Genomic DNA, 18,377 nt, shown 5'->3' with positions numbered 1-18,377 from the left:
CTAACTCAAGTATTCCTTTCTACTGACTTCAGGTCTTCAAACAAAACTTAATTCTTTCAACCAATTGCCAGCTAAAGAATCCCTAAAACCCACCTGTCTCTTGTAAGCCCCCATTTCAAGATGTCCTGACTTTTTGAGCCAAACCAATGTATACCTTCCATGTATTTAATACCTTTAATACCTATCTCCATGAATGTATAAAACCAAACTGTAACTTGGCTGCCTCTTGTACGTTTTTTTCAGAATTTCTTGAGACTATGCTCCCTGGCCTGCAGTTGCACATATTTGACACAGAATTAACATCTTTAAATTGTTTTTACAGAGTTTGGGGGTTTCCCACTGACAATAGAAATGAAAAACTTGTGACCTTCAAAATACACCAACAAATGGCAGAGGCTGCTGCAGCGGTGGCCGGCTGTGTTGCATGGAGCTTCTCCGCGCCCCTCTAGTCCAACCCTTTCAGCGTTCTGCTCCCTCGCCAGCTCGCTCCTTGGCGCCATGACCACCACCACCACTTTCAAGAGTGTCGACCTCAACAGCAGGAATAGCTCCCAGGTTTTGCAGCCTACAGGTGGTGGATCCAATTTTTCATTAGGCTTTGATGAACCAACAGAACAACCTGTGAGGATGAACAAAATGGCCTCTAACATCTTCTGAACACCTGAAGAAAATTCCCCTTCTTCGGCCAAGTTGGCAGGTGCCAAGTCTAGTGGTGGCAGATAAGACTTAGAGTCATCTGGGCCACAGAGAAGGAACTTGTCTGAAGCAAACTCTGGAGACTTCTTAGATCTGAAGGGAGAAGGTGATATTCATGAAAATGTGGACATAGACTTGCAAGTCAGCCTGGGACAGAGTGAAGAGAAACCTGTGCCCGTCGCTCCTCTGCCCAGCCCTGTGGACCTGGCGTGGGTGCCATCCAGAAGAAATCCCCCTGGTGGCAGGTCCAGCCTTGTCTTGGGTTAACTCCGACTGTTCTGAACTCTGTCGTTTTGTTTGTTTGTTTCCTCCATGCTTGTGAACTGCACAACTTGAGCCTGACTATACGTCTTTTGGATTTGTTTCATTAAAAAAGAAGCACTTTATGCACTGCTGTTTTTTCCCACTCTTTTTGAAGAACAGGTTTCTCTTTATCTGTCCTGGCTTCTCTGGATCTGTGGACCATGTCATGAGTGTTTTCTAGTTGTAGATTGGAGGGAAAGCTTTGTGACACTTAGTACGGTGTTTTTAAGAACAAATAATTGGGCTCCAAATGTGTTAGAGGATCTTTTGTACTGAGGTTTTTAACACTTACTTGGGTTACTTGGGTTTATCAAGCCTTGATTGGACAGACCATAAACAGTACACAGGCACCATCCTGTCAGGTCCGAACACACAAGATTATCTTATGCAGAGCCTTCTCCTTGGTGTTATCTAATTTACCAGTGCCCTTTGCTAAAAGCATCTTACTGTGCCATATGGAACAATAAAGAGGCCTACACCTCATGCCTTGCTGCCTGCAGAGCAGAGAAACTGCCTTTTATTTTTTAATCTTTAGAAGTCAGATACTAATGTGACTGGCTGGCTGATGAGCACAGACTGCTGCTCTCACGCAGAGGAAGGCTTGGACATACAATCAGACTGGCTGCGATTGAACGTGGTGAAGTAAGTGAGGGAGGGTGTCACACCGAAGTGGGTCTTCGTCCAGGAACCGACACCACAGGGGCATTGCTATTAAATAACTTGCTGTGTGCATGACGCCGGTGTTTGACCATGAAACAAAAGCCTCATCCTTAAAATGTGTATTGTACTTCAAAATACTGGACTGTTGCTTCAAGTAAACAATATCCACATTTTGAAAAAAAAATACAGCAACAAGAAAAAGAAAAATACAAGTCCTATATTGTAAGAAAATATTCACAATACATATATCTAAGTGCTTGCAACCAGAATAAATAAGGACTCTCACAAGCCAATAGTAAGAAGACAAGCAATCTAATAAATCATAAAAGGGAGGTGCAAAATATTTTTGAACACTTTATAAAAGAAGATATATGGATGACCAATGAGCACATGAAAGATGCTCAACATTTTCAGTCTTCAAAGAAATACAAATTAAAACTAAAATGAGATTTAAAAAAATGTATGCTCATTAGACTAGCTAAAACTAAAAGGTGTTGGAGCACAGAAAATGATTGCCCAAAATGTAGCTCTTCAGCATGCTGAATGCTCTGATAATCGGAAAGCATCAGAACAAAGGGCTCTCTCTAGCCTTCCCCTATCTCCCTGTCTCTCTGATCCTCTTTACAAATGCACTGGAAGGGATTCTTTTGGGAATTTTCTTACCTAAGAAAGCTTCTTTCCAAAAGAAATGCAATTGTCTTAAGATCCCCTTTCTAGGAATCTCCTCAAATAAGCAAGGAAGATCAACCATCAGAGAAGAGAAGAGAAGAGACTAGGAGTTGTTATCAGCCCAGAGAGACTTTTCTTCTAATCTTCTGAGGGAAGCTCCAAGAGATTGTTTGAGGGACTTCATCTACATAATAGACAAGCTTTGTTGCTGTACATTTCTACCCATTCCTTTGTTTATCAAATTTCCAAATAGAATCATTTGCAAGATAATGTCTTCCTCCTGGGTCCATATATATTTCCTCTGTGAAGAAAGTATTCAAACTTCAACCATTTGGCCTGTCTTTGAGTCTCATATTTTGATGTATGTCTTCTGTGTTTATGCACATTAATAAATTTTTATGCATTTTACTCCTATTGATCTGCCTTCTTCTGTCAGTTAATTTTTAATAAACCTTCAATAGGCCAAAAGGAAACTTCCTTCAGCCCCTACAAGAGTGACACTATCAAGTCTTGGTAAAGATGTAAAGCAATTAGAACCCTTGAACATTGTACATAAATGTATAAAAATGGTGTAATCTCACCTTAGGTTTAAGTCTGTTATCCATCATGAGTTGATTTTTGTGAAGGCTGAGGATCCAGTTTCAATCTTCTGCATGTGGATATCCAGTTTTCCCAGCATCACTTATTAAATAGAGATTCTTTTCCCCAATGTATATTTTTATCTGCTTTGTTGAAGATTAGATGACAATATGAGGATGGTTTTATATCTGGGATCTCCATCCTATTCCAAAGGTCTATATCTCTGTTCTTATGCATTTGTTGTTTGGGGACTTTTTGATAAAGGCCATTCTCACTGGAGTTAAGTGATATCTCATTGTAGTTTTAATTTACATTTCCCCAATGATTAGAGTTGTTGAGCACTTTTTTATGTTTGCTGGCCATTAGTCTGTCTTCTTTGGAAAAGTTTCATGCCCTTTGCCCATTTATTGATGGGGTTGTTTGATTTTTTTTCTTCTTGATCTTCTTAAGTTCTATATAGATTCTTGTTATCAGCCCTTTATCAGATGTGTAGAAAGCAAATATTTTCTCCCATTCTGTAGGTTCTCTATTCGTTCTAAGGACAGTTTCCTTGGCTGTGCAGAAGCATTTTAATTTGATCAGGTACCATTTGTTTATTTTTGCTGCTGCTATGATTGTTTTGGGGGCCTTGTTCATAAATTCTTTGCCTAGGCTGATGTCTAAAATAGTCTTCCCAACATTTTTTTTCCAGAATTTTTAATGGATGTGGAGAGATTGGAACACTCTTACACTGCTGGTGGGACTGCAAATTAGTACAACCCCTGTGGAAAATAATTTGGAGATACCTCAAAGAGTTAAAAATACCATTTTATACAGCAATCCCACTACTAGGCATCTATCCAAAAGAATAAAAGACAGTCTATAATAAAGACATCTGAACTTGAATGTTTATAGCAGCACAATTCACAATTGCAAAGATGCAGAAACAACCCAAGTGTCCATCAATACATGAGTGGATTAATAAAATGTAGTATATGCATACCATGGAATACTACCCAACTACAAAAAACAATAGTGAACTAGCACCTCTTATATTATTCTGGTAGAGATTGAGCCTATTCTTTGAAGTGAGGTATCACAGAGATGGAAAAACATGCACCGCATGTACTCACCATCAAATTGGTGCTAACCTTTCAACACTAAGGTGCTCACATGGTAGTAATACTCATTGGGTGCGGTTCAGGTGGGGGTGTGGGGGTGTCAACCCACAACTAATAGAAGCAGAGCACATTGTATGGGAGAATAACACACTTACAGTCCTGGCTTGGGCGAGGCAAATGTGTTATATGTAACCAAAATATTTGTACCCCCATAATATTCTGAATTTTTTTAAAAAAGGTACAATTTCTTTGGAAAAAAGTTTTTGCAGATTCTCCTCAAGTTAAATGTATATCTGCCATATAAATCCAGCAATTCCATTTCTAGATATTTTGTGTATGACCACAAAAAGATTTTTATTTGTTCATTTGTTCATAGCAGTTTTATTCATAATTAATAAAACCTGGAAACAATCCAAATGTCCATCAATATAAAATATGTAAATCATGGCATATTCTATAAAGAAATACAGATTAGAATTATATACAGAGTAGAATAAACAATACATAGAAATGAACAGAATTTCAAAATGAAAAAATTACTGATATATGCAATAACATGGATAAATCACCATTACTCTAAAGAAAGTAAAAACTGTATAATTTTATGTATATGAATATTCATATATATGAATTTATGTAGAACAGAATAAACTATTTTGCAATTATAGAAACAGATTAGTCTGGTTGAAGATAGGGGTTACAATGGAGGTTTGACTTCAAAGGAGTAGGAGGACATTTTGTAGGATATTATGTTTTATATCTTTATAAGAGCTAAAGTTACTCAGATGCATACATTTATCGAGACTTATCCAAATGTACACTTAAAATGGATGCATTTTCCTTTATATAAATTTTCTTTCAATGAAGTTGATTTTTAAAAGAAAGCAGAGCATCCCAGTTTTGATTAATATGTACTCTCTTCTCTCCTCCATGAGCAGCATGAGCTCATGTTCAGGCTTAAAAATGATGGCTTTATTTGTAAACAAATGTCAGCTTTCACCTTGCCAATGAGGAAGTAGTATACCCCCAAGGTATGTGACAAATGGAGTAAATGAGTGTCAGTCAGAAAAGGAGCAAATGATATTAGGAAAGCAGAGAGGTAAAAAAGAAAACAGCATGGTGTGATGGTAAAGATTTAAGGAAGGTATTTATGCATTCCAGGCAAGATTACAGACCTGGGAAGGGGTGTGAAGTAAAATAAAATCTTAAGTCCCCTAGCTGACTGAACTGACTCCCTCTTGGCCAAGGGGACCCCCAGAAATATCCTACAGCTGAGTTTCTGGCCATAAGAAGGGAGATCAGACATGCCTCACCATTCCCTCTTTCCTTCTTGGAGATATCCTTTGGTAACTCATTATTAACAGGCCTAAACCAATACAAGACAAAGCTTAAACTACACCTGCAGGTCATTGATTCACTTAACAGATCACTTGACTCTGAGTATATGTCCAGTAACTTGTCTCTGCTTAACAGGCTTTCTTATCTTAACTTAAAACATTCCAAGCCTTTAGACAAAACTTAATTTCTTTAACCAATTATTGATACAAATCAAAGAATCTTTAAACTCACCTATAAGCTGAAATCCCCTGCTTCAAGATGTCCTGAATTTTTTGGCTAAACCAATGTATGTCTTCCATGTATTGATTTATGACTTTACATGTAATCCCTCTCTCCCTGAAATGTATAAAACCAAACTATAATGCAATCATAGTGAGACCACTTGCTCAAAGCTTCTTGGGCAAGGTCGCACATATTTGGCTCAGAATAAACCTCTTTAAATTATTTTACAGAGTTTGGTTCTTTTTCCATTAACATATGCACACATTAGGAAGATAATCTGAGGGTATGGATAGGTAGGGAAAGATCAGAAAGAAGTGACTTGCACTAATGAAAAGACTGCTATGAAGTCCCTTGGATATCAAGTTGAAGCCATCTCACCAAATGTGTGTTCAAAAACTGGCCCTGAGGCCAGTTCAATTTGTACAAACCTCTTAATAGGCTTATGAAGTGGAAGAGCCAATATATGCGTATCTTTTCCTGAGATAAATTAGGATACATTTAAAGCTGGAGGTAAATCCCACTGTTATCTCTAGACTAGTGGGAATATAGGCCTGCTGTCTGAACATAATGTTCAGAAACAGGAAATGCAGAATCCGTTCCTCTCTTGAACATTGGCTTCTGTTTTGATCCAGTATAAATCACAAATCTTCTAGTTGGAGCATCTTCCAGCCTAAACGAATAAAGAGCCAGTCACCCTATAATTATTCCACCTGATTTATCCTATCTTGTAAATGACCCTTTTGCTTTCCAGATCTCTGCTGCACTGGCTAGTTAGTTTCTTGTTCCCAACACCTGCATGAAATGAAAAGAAAGAACTCCAAATGCTATTGGCCACTTATTAGTTATTTTCTTATAGTGTCTCCAAGAACCTTAGAAAAGGTACTGAAATAGGATGGGGAAAGAGATTAAAACATATGGCTGAAGTGAGATTTTGGGCTTTTCTGGCTTTCTATTACACTCAAACTCCCTGACTCTTATGTTTATATACAATTTCACTGAATGAATTTCACTGAATGAATTCTTTTGTGTTTTTTTTTTCTTCCCAAGGAACTAGGAATGATATTTGACTATATAGTAATATACTGGAGCAGTGGAAGTCACAGTAAAAAGCATCAGCTGGAGCCAGGGCAACTTGGGTTCAAATTTTGCCTCTTCCACTTTGCCATTCACACTGGCTGTTTGATCTAAAATAAGTGAACTAATGTCTCTGAACCTCAGTTTTATCATCTCTAATGTGCAAAAAAAAATAATACTTATCTCAAAAGGTTGTTATGTTTAGTATTAATAACTGATGTAACACTTGTCAAATACATGAAACAGTGACTGTCACAGAATAATCACTTGGCATTGTGAGTTAGTGTTATTTATTCTAAGTTCTCTCCCTTTTTAATTTCTTGAAAGCATTTTATCTTATTAGCCTATTATAGCCCATTCTATTCACTCTTTTCCTAAAAGTGCAGACTCCCCTACCTCATCTAAATCACTTATCACAATGCCTTACAATCGTAAGACTTCAAAAAAATAGCTCTTATTATTAATATTAAATTGATTTCTGAATATGTGGTACAAAACAGACATAAGGATATCAGTGGCTCCAAGGCACTTCTTCTATGTTTGTTTTTTTTTAAATGAGTATTTGGAAATCTTAAATATTTGCTTGAGGACCAAGTCAAAGTCTTAGAGTTTCAGTCCAGAATCTAGGCCCAAAAGTAGATTTTCTCTGTGCTTGGACTATATAATTCTGTTTGAGCTTTAGTGAATGGTGGGCAAAAGAACAGTCATATCCCTGTTTATTATCTCAGACCAAGTTTCCATGTTAATCTCTGTTGATCTCTAATATTATTACTCACATTATCTCTTTGTTGACATCTTATTTTTTGCCTTACATAATCCTATCTCAATCTGCTCCTTCGTTTTTAAGGGTATTCTTTGACACCTCATTTCCAGCATGTACCTTCTTCCCTAGCAACAGATAGAATTCTATCTACATCAAATCGTGTTTTTCACCCTTCTAAATTGCACTTACCTAGCATCTTTCCTGTCCAAATCCTACCATGGCCAGGTCAATTCTCCTGTGGATTCTGGATCGCATTAGGTACTGGAGAAATTATGGCAGATTAAATGTCTAAGAAAGTTCTTGTCTATAAAAATGCTTAGTATTTTTTATGGAAATGGGAAAAAATGAAAAATGAATTTCAAAGGGAAGAACTGATTCAACAGGTTCTGCACACAGGATACTGTTAACTAAAAAATTAATGAGGTTTATACGTTTGAAAAAGGAGAGCTTTATTTGTCATAAAGGATAGCAGCCTGTTGGGCAGCCATTCCAACAGATTGTAAAGCAGCACCCCAGCCAGAAGCCAGGCACACATGCTTCAAGGGAAAAGCAAAAGGAAAAGATTTTATACTGAGCAGGTTGGTCAAATATACATATTCAACAAGCTATGGGAGGAGTCATGAACATTTATAAAAAAATGGAAATCATGCACATTTGTAATTATGTTTTATCTCTTCCATCCCAATCATGGCTTGGAACTCAGTATTAAGGTGTTTCTGGAGTCTCTTGGCCAAAAGGGGTCCATTCAGTTAGCAGATCTGGGTTTAGGATTTTTAGTTTACAGTCCCTCTTTGGGCTATGATATTCCAGAGGCAGCAATGATTGTCAAACTTTATTTTGTTTTCTTATTCACTCAGGGGAAATGGCTATTTGCCTTAGGTCCATCTAGGCACTTAGTGGGAATCCTATAGCCAAGGAGAGGTTTAGAGCCATAAAAAGCTTACAGCCAATTAAATGTTTTGGGCCAGACAGGAATGGGGGTAGACAGGTACTCATTAATCCCATAAAACTTTTTAAGCAATAACTCATCTATAAGTATAAAGCTATCATAGTCTTGGTCTTAGTTACAGACTTGTAGTAATTAGTTGTACAAACATAAATATTTTGGTAAGACCATTTTGTACCACAAACTGGCCCTTACAATCTCACATGCCTCCCTCTTCTGTGATAGTCCCTGGGTCTAGAGGAAAGAAAGTGTGTTTCTACAGTAACAGGGCATTGGCAATGGAAAACAAACTACGCCCAGCAGGATTTTAGATGAGGAAAATTTGTTGGCTTCATTAAATCATCTCCAGTCTTTAGAATATCATGACTCTGGTTTCCTTGGAGGTAAAATGAGAGATGAATAATATTAATAATTTGACAATTAAAGAAGAATTTGAGTATCAGAATGCAAAAGGAACCTATTCCATTAGGGAGTCAAATAAAGACATCATGAAGAAAGTTCCAACCTTTTTTTTTCTTTTGCAGTCAAGAAATAACCCAGCATTTACTCCAAACATTGGACAAATTATAAAAAATTTAAAGACAAAATGATAAGGCTAAGATTATTAATGAGTTTTGATTTGGTTATTTGCATAAGGTGTAATAAGAAGAATCATTAGCTATAGGCTTTTGTTTAAAATTTTGGCTTTGCTGGAACTCCTTTTTTTAAATTAAGGAATCTCAGGTTACTTAAAGTTCTCTCAAGCCAAGCCAAGGATTTAACTGCCTGTGATACCTGTATGAATTGGGCAAATGCCTCCTTTTGGAGGCCCCAAAGTAACTCAAGATTCTTGGACCTGTCAAGAAGTGACATCCTTTACTTACCACATTTCAGGAAATGTTATATATGAGACATCACCAGGTCAGTAGCTTTTCCAGAGGGCTTTTATTGGCCTTATAAAGGCAACCTGATTCCTTAAAGCAGTCTGGGAATATTTTTAAATATGCCATTCCAGTCAAAGCCTTGGTAAAATAACCAGTATTTCTAATTCTGTCCTGTAATAAAAGAAAAACAGATTCTTATTGAACTTACATGCAAATAACTATATTATCATAGAATAAACATATCTATGAATAGTTTCCAAATTTTGGAGAAATCAAGTAGAGAGAACAAAATTAATGTTTCAAATTATTTATAAAATATACCAATTTGTCTACAGCCATACTGCCCTGAACACACCTGATCTCATCTGACCACGGAAAATATACCAATTTGTTGTAAGCTATAAATAGCTCAAAAGAAAAATCATTTCTTGACTTCTGGAAAACAAAATATAAAACAATTAGCAATGTTTTAAGCCATTGCTCAAAAAATTAGTTTTGTCCGATATAATTAATTATTATTCTATTTGAGGTTAGGTTAGCAATTCTCATGAATGTATCTCTTTTTATTAGAGTAAACCAGTTTCATTAGAGTATGGACAACGTCTAGCTGAGGTGTCTAGATATTAAATTCCAAGCATCTTCAGTTAAAGTGGAAGTAGCTTTCATATAGAAAAATGAATGTTAATATTTGGAACAGTTTATCTTGGAGTTTATGCATCACAAGGTGTGCTTTGTATGACCTCAGAAAAAAGGTGGTGGCAACTTCATTGAGTCTAAGTCAGAAAGCTGAAAGAATAGTTTGAAAACTTTATTTGGAAACTCAGAGCCAGGAAATATTGCAGGATTCATTATATTCAATATTGCAGTCTAAATTATGATCTCTAAAGTTAGTAAAAAACTATTTTTTGAGAGGAATTCAAGTAAAATAATAATTGTCTGTGGATTACAAAAGATCTTAGAATAGCCATGGTTAAAGAGACAATTGACTAGAAAAAATTGGTTATTTTTGTGGCATACAATTTGACAGAGAAAATGGCCTGAAAAGAGGTGAAAATGTCTTCTGTCTCTTCAAAACCCCTTCACCATTTTTGAAAACAAAGACCTACATTCCTGCCTCAAGCCAGTGGTTAGGAGGGGCAGGAGATGTCCTTTGTTCTTTGTGCCACAGGAGATGGCTCAAGGAAATGTCCAGGCAGAAGTCATAAGATGATCTTAGCTGAAGATAGGATGAATCCAGTCAGAGGTCATGAGATTGTTTTAGCCAAAGATGGGATTATGGGATTAATCATAACCTTTAAAAGCTCTGTACTTCCACTCAGAGGGAGGACATTGGTACTCTGAGACTGGATTCTGCCAACTTCCCCATTTGCTGGCAAATTAATAAACTTCTCTTTCCTTCTCTTCAAACCATTTGTCCTCATTCTTCTGATATGGCCTCAGGGACAAATGCTGAACTTTTGGTAACACAATAATTTAATATAATGACTATAATAATAATTGATAACATATATCAAAGCATATGATAATTTTAGGAATCCCATACAATTATGGAGCACATATTAATAACATGCTTATATAAAAATAACCCAAAGACAGTTAAATACCATTTGTTATCTGACAACATTACCTGTATAGTTTTAAGATATGAAATAAGTAAAATCTTTTTCCCTTATATTGGCTCTAATATTTAGAAAGTTAGTTTGAAATCAAAAAGAAATTTTGATTTTAGAAAGTTTGCCAAATATCAAATGTTTAAAATACTTGTCATAAAACAGGATCATAGGTTACTATAAAACAGTCATTTATTTAGCCAAGGTGATAACTGAAAGCAAAACTCTAAAAAGCAAAACTCTAAAAGCAAAACTCTAAAAAGCAAAAAATTTTACTCTTTTTTTGAGAAAAAAATATTCAAATTTTTTTATACTTTGTATATAGAATTGTTTCTCTTATATCTAGTAGCTCCAATTACATATGTTACTTATAATGTTAACTCTTAGTAACCCTTATTTTTTATGAAAAATCTAGGAAATTAAAGTAACTTTGAGATGTTATCAATTCCCAATTTTTATTAGTACATATAAATATCTTTAATTTTCTATATCATATAAAAATAGGTTGTTAAAGTATTTAAACTTAAACTTATGTTTAATAATTAATGTTTTAGTATTTTAACTTATAAATAACTCAGATGTTTATGATTATCTTCTTTAACATATGACTTTAAGATTTTAAATTATTGAAAATAATTTTGAAATTATAACATAAGTATCATCTCTAATGTCCTCACTAGTCATCTAGGTCTTAAATAGCCATGTGGCATCCAAGATGGCTATGAAGGGCAGGGCCTGTGTCCTCAATTTACACACCAGGTGTATTGTTGAGGACTGAAGACAAGATACCTGGAAGATACAACCCCTCCTAGAATAGCCAGAAAGCAATCTGGGGGATGGAATTAGTGGCCATTTTAGGCTTTGTGTCTTGTAGCTGTTGGCCTAGGCACTGATACATGTCCCCAGGCCTTATCAAGGCTACCTATCCAGGTACAACCTCAAAAGTAACAATATAAGTTTACAGTCAAGGCCAGTAAGTATTAAAACTATTACAAAAGCAATAGTTTTATGACCTTAAAGCATTTAGCAGAGATAGTATGTGGCCTGACTGACCAATGGGTTCAGATGAAAATGTTTAGCCATGAGACTGGTAAAAGTCCAGTCTAAAAGGGCAGCTGGATTTTGCTTTTGCTTTTCTTTTTTCTTTTTATTTTTCATTTTTTTTTTTTTGTCTTTCTAGGGCAACTGGTTTTAAAAATCATGTTATTGAGAATGAAACAAGTAAAAAAATGTTTTTCACATGCCTGAGCCCTTTACATATAAAAAGCCTAATGTGCCTCTCATAGTTGGAAGACAGAAAATTTAAGTTTGCTTGTAGCTTGAAAAACAGGTTTGGGAAGAGAGAAACAGAGAGAAAGAGAGAGGGAAAAGCTTGACTAGTTAGCAAAAGGTAGTCTGGTTATGTAAATGAAGTCTTGGGTAATAGTTTCCAGAGAATATATGACAAATGTTTCTTTTCTGACCTTTAAAGGTGGAGACTTAGTTAAATTTTTTTTAGATCAGGAAAAGATAATCCTGGCTGTATATATATATGTGTGTGTGTGTGTGTATATGCATTTTTTGTCATAAAAGACAGTTTTGCAATTCACGTATTTTAAAATACGTTAAAGAAATATACCTTGGGACAAAACATTTCTAATCTCAGTCTATTTTGAAGCTAAAAGTTTTATATATTAGCTGGGCATGGTGCCTCATGCCTGTAATCCTAGCACTCTGGGAGGCCAAAGTGGGAGGATCGCTTGAGGCCAGGAGTTCAGGACCAGCATGAACAAGAGCAAGACCCTATTTCTACTAAAAATAGAAAAATTAGCTGGGTGTTGTGGCACGCCCCTGTAGTTCCAGCTACTTGAGAGACTAAAACAGAAAAATTGCTTGAGCCCAGGAATTTGAGGTTGCAGTGAGCTATGATGATGCCACTGCATTCTAACTGGGGTGACAGAGCAAAACTAGCTCAAATAAAAAGAAAAAGGTTTATATATTAGAAGCCAAACTGATAGTTTTGGAGAAATTTGGTTAGTGATAGGCAAAAGAGTAAGAGAGGAAAAAACAAATTGGGATAATGAGAAAAAAAACAAATTTAAACATAATGTCACATATCTTCTTTAGTTAATTCTTTAGTCCTATGAATAAATCTATTTAGTTAGGCATCTGTGTTTCATACCTGGAGTTAGTATTACAGGAGCTTTCTAAACAGAAGGAAAAACAAAAGTCAATATTGGGAGCAATTTAAAAAGCTATTAATAGTTGGGAAGAAAAATAATTGTTTAGGAGCAGAGATGTAAGGAGGCGTGAAAAAGAAGGAAAGATTCTTTAAATGTTTTGCATGTGCCATATTTTGGAGTCTATTTTAATTTATATTATTAGGGGAGGCTATGAGAGAATTTTGATCCCATTTGGAAAACTTGAAACACCAATTATAGCATTATCTCCATTATTTTGGAAAGTATGATAGCCTCTTTGTTTTTATTGAGCACACAGATAAACTAGGTCTCCTAAGATTTCGTTGTGACCAGCAAAACTTTAAATTATTTCAGGTTGAATTTCAAACAGGTTGATAAGAATTTTTTGTATTTTTTTAAACAAGTTAGTCACTAGTGTCCTTGATGGCAGTCGATCAGAGACCATTTCCTTATAACTAAGGTTTTTATAACTACACTTACCTTTATGAGAGTGTTCCCTCCCAGTTATGGGAAAGTGAGCATGCTCACAAACCTTATCAATCAGCTGAGTCCAACTAGATCACCTCTAAACAACCCGGAACCTACAAAAATATTCTGTCTGAGGTCCAGAATGGAGGAAACCAGGAAAACTGGAGTAGCCCCCTGAAATCCAGAGCTAACAAAGGCTTAATATTTTATTTTTAGTTCACAATACCTTGCTGTGCTAACTGGTTGCCTGCTCTCTTGGTGGTGTAAGGATGATGGGAAATGTGCCATTTCCCCCAAAAGTTTGTTGAAAGGTCAACTCACAATTAAGGCAGATTAATGAAACAAGGTTTATTTGCCACATGCATGGGGAGAATCACAGAGTGAATATCCAATATCCCAATGGGATCCAGATATTTTTATACATGTCATTTGGAGGGGAGGGGCATATGAGAAGTATGGATAATTTTGATTTGGAACAACCTACAGAATGGGAGAAAATATTCACTTGTTACACATCCAATAAAGGGCTGATAACTCGAATCTATATAGAACTAAGGAAAATGAACAAGAAAAAATCAAACAACCTTATCAAAAAGTGGGCAAAGGACATAAACAGAAACTTTTCAAAAGAAGACAGAATAATGGCCAGCAAACATATGAAAAATACTCAACATCTCTAATCATCAGGGAAATGCAAATCAAAACCACAATGAGATATCATTTATCTCCAGTGAGAATGGCCTTGATCAAAAAGTCCAAAAACAATAAATGCTGGTGTGGATGGGGAGAGATAGGTACACTCATACACTGCTAGTGGGACTGCAAAGTAGTGCAACCTCTGTGGAATGCAATATGGAGATACCTCAAGGAGCTCTGAGTAGAAATACCATTTGATCCAGCATTCCATTACTGGGCATCTACCCAAAAGAACAGAAGACATTCTATAAAAAGGACATCTGCACTAGAATGATTATACCAGTGCGATGCACAATTGCAAAGATGTGGAAACAACCCAAGTGCCCATCAATACCTGAGTGGATTAATAAAATGTGATATATGTATACCAAGAAGTTCTACTCAGCCACAAAAAACAATGGTGATATAGCACCTCTTGTATTACCCTGGGTAAAGCTAGAACCCATCCTTCAAAGTGAGGTAACACAAGAATGGGAAAACAAGCACCACATGTACTCACCATCAAATTGGTATTAACTGATCAACACTTAAGTGCACATATAGTAATAACATTCATTGGGCATCAGGCAGATGGGAGGTGGGAGGAGAGATGGGTATATACACACATGAGTGTGATGTTCACTGTCTGGGGGATGGGCATACTTGAAGCTGTGACTTGGGTGGGGCAAGGGCAATATACGGAACCTAAGCATTTGTATCCCCATAATATGTTGAAATAAAAAATTAAGAAAAAAATATCCCAAGAATGGAAAAACAAGCACCAGATATATTCTCCAGCAATCTGGTATTAACTGAGTAGCACCTAAGTGGACACGTAGGTGCTACAGTAATAGGGTATTGGGCAGGCGGGAGGGGGGAAGGGGGGCGGGTATATACATACATAATGAGTGAGATGTGCACCATCTGGGGGATGGTCATGATGGAGACTCAGACTTTTGGGGGGAGGGGGGGAAATGGGCATTTATTGAAACCTTAAAATCTGTATCCCCATAATATGCCAAAATAAAAAAAAATAAAAAAATAAAAAAAATAAATTTCTGTTCTTGTGCCAATTCCAGACTGATTTAACTATTATTGCTTTATAGTACAGCTTGAAGTCAGGAAGACTGATGCCTCGCAGTTTGTTCTTTTTACTTAAGATTGCTTTGGCTATAGGTTTTTTCAACTTCCTATAACTTTTCACAAAGTGGAGAATTATTTTTTCTAGATCTGTAAAGAATGATGGTGGTACTTTGATGGGGATCGCATTAATTCTGTAGATGACTTTAGGTAATACTGACATTTTAACAATATTGATTCTACCAATCCATGAACAAGGTAGATTTTTCCATCTGTTTACGGAAATCTTCTACAATTTCTTTTTTTTAGTGTTTTGTACGAATAAGTCTGAGATTCCAGAGATGAAACCATCTGCATACAGTAACCTAATCTTTGATAAAGCAGACAAAAATATACAATGGGGAAAAGAATCTCTCTTCAATAAATGGTGCTGGGAAAACTGGATAGTTACATGCAGAAGAATGAATCAGGATCCCTACCTCTCACCTCTCACCAAAATCCACTCAAGATGGATGACACACTTAAACCTAAGGCATGACTTAAACCTTAAGAATCCTATATCGTTAATCATTAGAGAAATGGAAATTAAAACCTCAATGAGATATCATCTAACCCCACTGAGAATGGACTGTATCAAGAAATCCCCAAACAACAAATGCTGGCGAGGATGTGGAGAGAAAGGAACACTTTTACACTGCTGGTGGGACTGCAAATTAGTGCAACCTTTGTGGAAAAGAGTTTGGAGATAGCTCAAAGAGCTAAAAATAGAAATACCCTTGAACCCAGCAATAGCATTATTAGGCATCTACTCAAAAGCACATAAAACATAATATCATAAAGACATCTGCACCTGAATGTTTATGGCAGCACAATTCACTATTGCAAGGACATGGAAACAACCCAAGTGCCTGTCAATTCATGAGTAGATTATTAAAATTTGGTATATGTTTACAATGAAATATTACTCAATTCTAAGAAACAACAGCGAGCTAGCACCGTTTATATTATCCTGGATTGAGCTTAAGCTCATTATCCAAAATGAGGTGACACAGGATCAGAATAATGGGTTCCACATGTACTCGCCATCAAATTGGTACTGACTGATCAACACTATGGTGGTGGTGTTCACCAGGGATTTGGGGGTTGGGGGGATAGTCCCACATCTGAGGGATGTGGTGAGCATTGTGGAGGGGAAGGACATACCTCTAACCTTTGCTAGGGAGAGGCAAAGATAAAATGTAACGAAAATGGAAAAAAAAAACATTTATTGCCTGCTGGGCAGATGAGGGGGAGAGGAGGGGATGGATATTTACATACCGTGTTTCCCCGAAAATAAGACAGGATTTTATATTTATTTTTCCTCAAGAAGACACCCTAGGGCTTATTTTCAGGGGATGTGTTATTTTCCCCTCAAAGCCTCAGCTTGCAGCACAAACGGATGGCCGGGACCTGACAGGGGGAGCCGACCTTGTTGGTGGGGCTGCCAGCACCTTTCTAGTCACCTCTGGGATAGTAGCTGTCACAATGGGGCAGATGAGAAGGGCTGCTTGTCTTCTTTACAGCTCCGTGAGGAAATGCATGGGTTGTGCAGATACGCTGCGTAGCCACGCCCATCACTAGGTCTTATTTTCAGGGTAGGGCTTATATTGTGCAAATGCTTACAAATCCTGCTAGGGCTTGTTTCACGGGTAGGTCTTATTTTTGGGGACACACGGTACATAGTGAGTCTGATGCACACCGTCTGGGGGATGGACACGCTTGAAGCTCTGACTCAAGGGGGGAGGGAAGGCAAGGGCAATGTATGTAACGTTAACGTTTGTACACCCATAATATGCTGGAATTTTAAAAAAAGATAAATAAATAAATAAATAAAATGGATCGGAGTCTGGGGATAATCACCAAACGTGACTAATCAGAAAATTCTTTTTCGGGGAAGTGGAACCTAATCTGAACTTGAAGGAGGCTATAATTTAGGGAAATGGCAAAGAGGAGCAGGGTGTGTAGGGCATTCCAGGCTGAGGAGTAGTGTAAACAAAGGTGTGGTGTCAGAGATATTTGTAGGTTGTTTTAGAAACAGTGAATAGTCTGTTGAGCAGCAGCTGAGAGGTAAGATTTTACAAGGCCTTGAATGCTAATCTAGGGAACTTGTATTTGATCAATTGCCTAGTGTGTTTCACAGAGCCTTGGGACTATTGAGAAGAGCTCTAATATATGAAAAGAGAATTGCTGCGGGAGGGGACCGGAGAGGGAGGTGAGTGGGGAGGCTGGGGAAGCAGGAACCTGGGCCTTCCATTTTCACTTTGACCAAACTGATCTCATTTTTTCTATTTATGTTGAAGGATAAATGCAGCATTTTATTTGGAAGAAAGTCTTCTACTGCTTAAAAAATTCAAAATTGGCCGGGCACAATGGGTCACACACCTGTAACCCCAGCACTTTGGGAGGTCAAGGTGGGTGGATCACTTGAGGTCAGGAGCTCAAGACCAGCCTGGTAAACATAGTGAGACCCCATCTCTGCAAAAAAAAAAAAATTGAAAATCTCTACTGTAGGTAATAAATGCCATTTAAAGAATTTTGAGCATAGAATATTATAATAGAATTAGCACTCCAGAGAGTTGATCTTGTTACCAAAAGTTCAGCATTAGTCCCGCAGGCCACATCACAAGAACAAGGACAAGTGATTTGAGAAGGAAATAGTTTATTAATTTGCCAGTAAATGAGGAGGTTGGCAGACTCCTGGTTCAAAGTACCAATGCCCTGCTTCTGAGAAGTACAGAGCTTTTAAAGATTCTGATTAATCTCATCTTTAGTTAAGACAATCTCATGACCTCTGCCCTGACAATTGCCATAAGCCATCCCCTGTAGCACAAGGAACAAAAGACTTTTCTCTGCCTTTCCCGACCACTGGCCCTAGGCAGGGCTGCTGGTCCTAGTTCTCCAAAAGGAGTGGGGGATGTTTTAAAGAGACATAAAACATTTTTGCCATTTTTTTAAGCCATTTCCTCTGTTACAATCTCATCCAGCATGTAACCAAAGCTGGAATCCTATCTAAACATCCTTGACCTTCTTTCCTTAAGCACTATACCTGTGATTGAAAATCCACAACCTTACATGATAATACAGTCCCCTACTGGACACCTCTGACTCAGGG

The 18,377-nt window shown here is 37.0% G+C and overlaps 1 pseudogene; it reads left to right on the top strand.

Moving 5' to 3' along the window:
- Positions 1-498: 498 nt before the first annotated feature.
- On the top strand, positions 499-1,082 carry LOC105885780 (jupiter microtubule associated homolog 1 pseudogene; annotated as a pseudogene).
- The last annotated feature ends 17,295 nt before the right edge of the window (positions 1,083-18,377 follow it).

Source organism: Microcebus murinus, chromosome X (genome assembly GCF_040939455.1).
Source record: "Microcebus murinus isolate Inina chromosome X, M.murinus_Inina_mat1.0, whole genome shotgun sequence".
NCBI lineage: Eukaryota > Metazoa > Chordata > Mammalia > Primates > Cheirogaleidae > Microcebus > Microcebus murinus.
The sequence above is the reverse complement of the archived record's forward strand: the minus strand, read 5'-3'. Positions and strand labels throughout refer to the sequence as shown.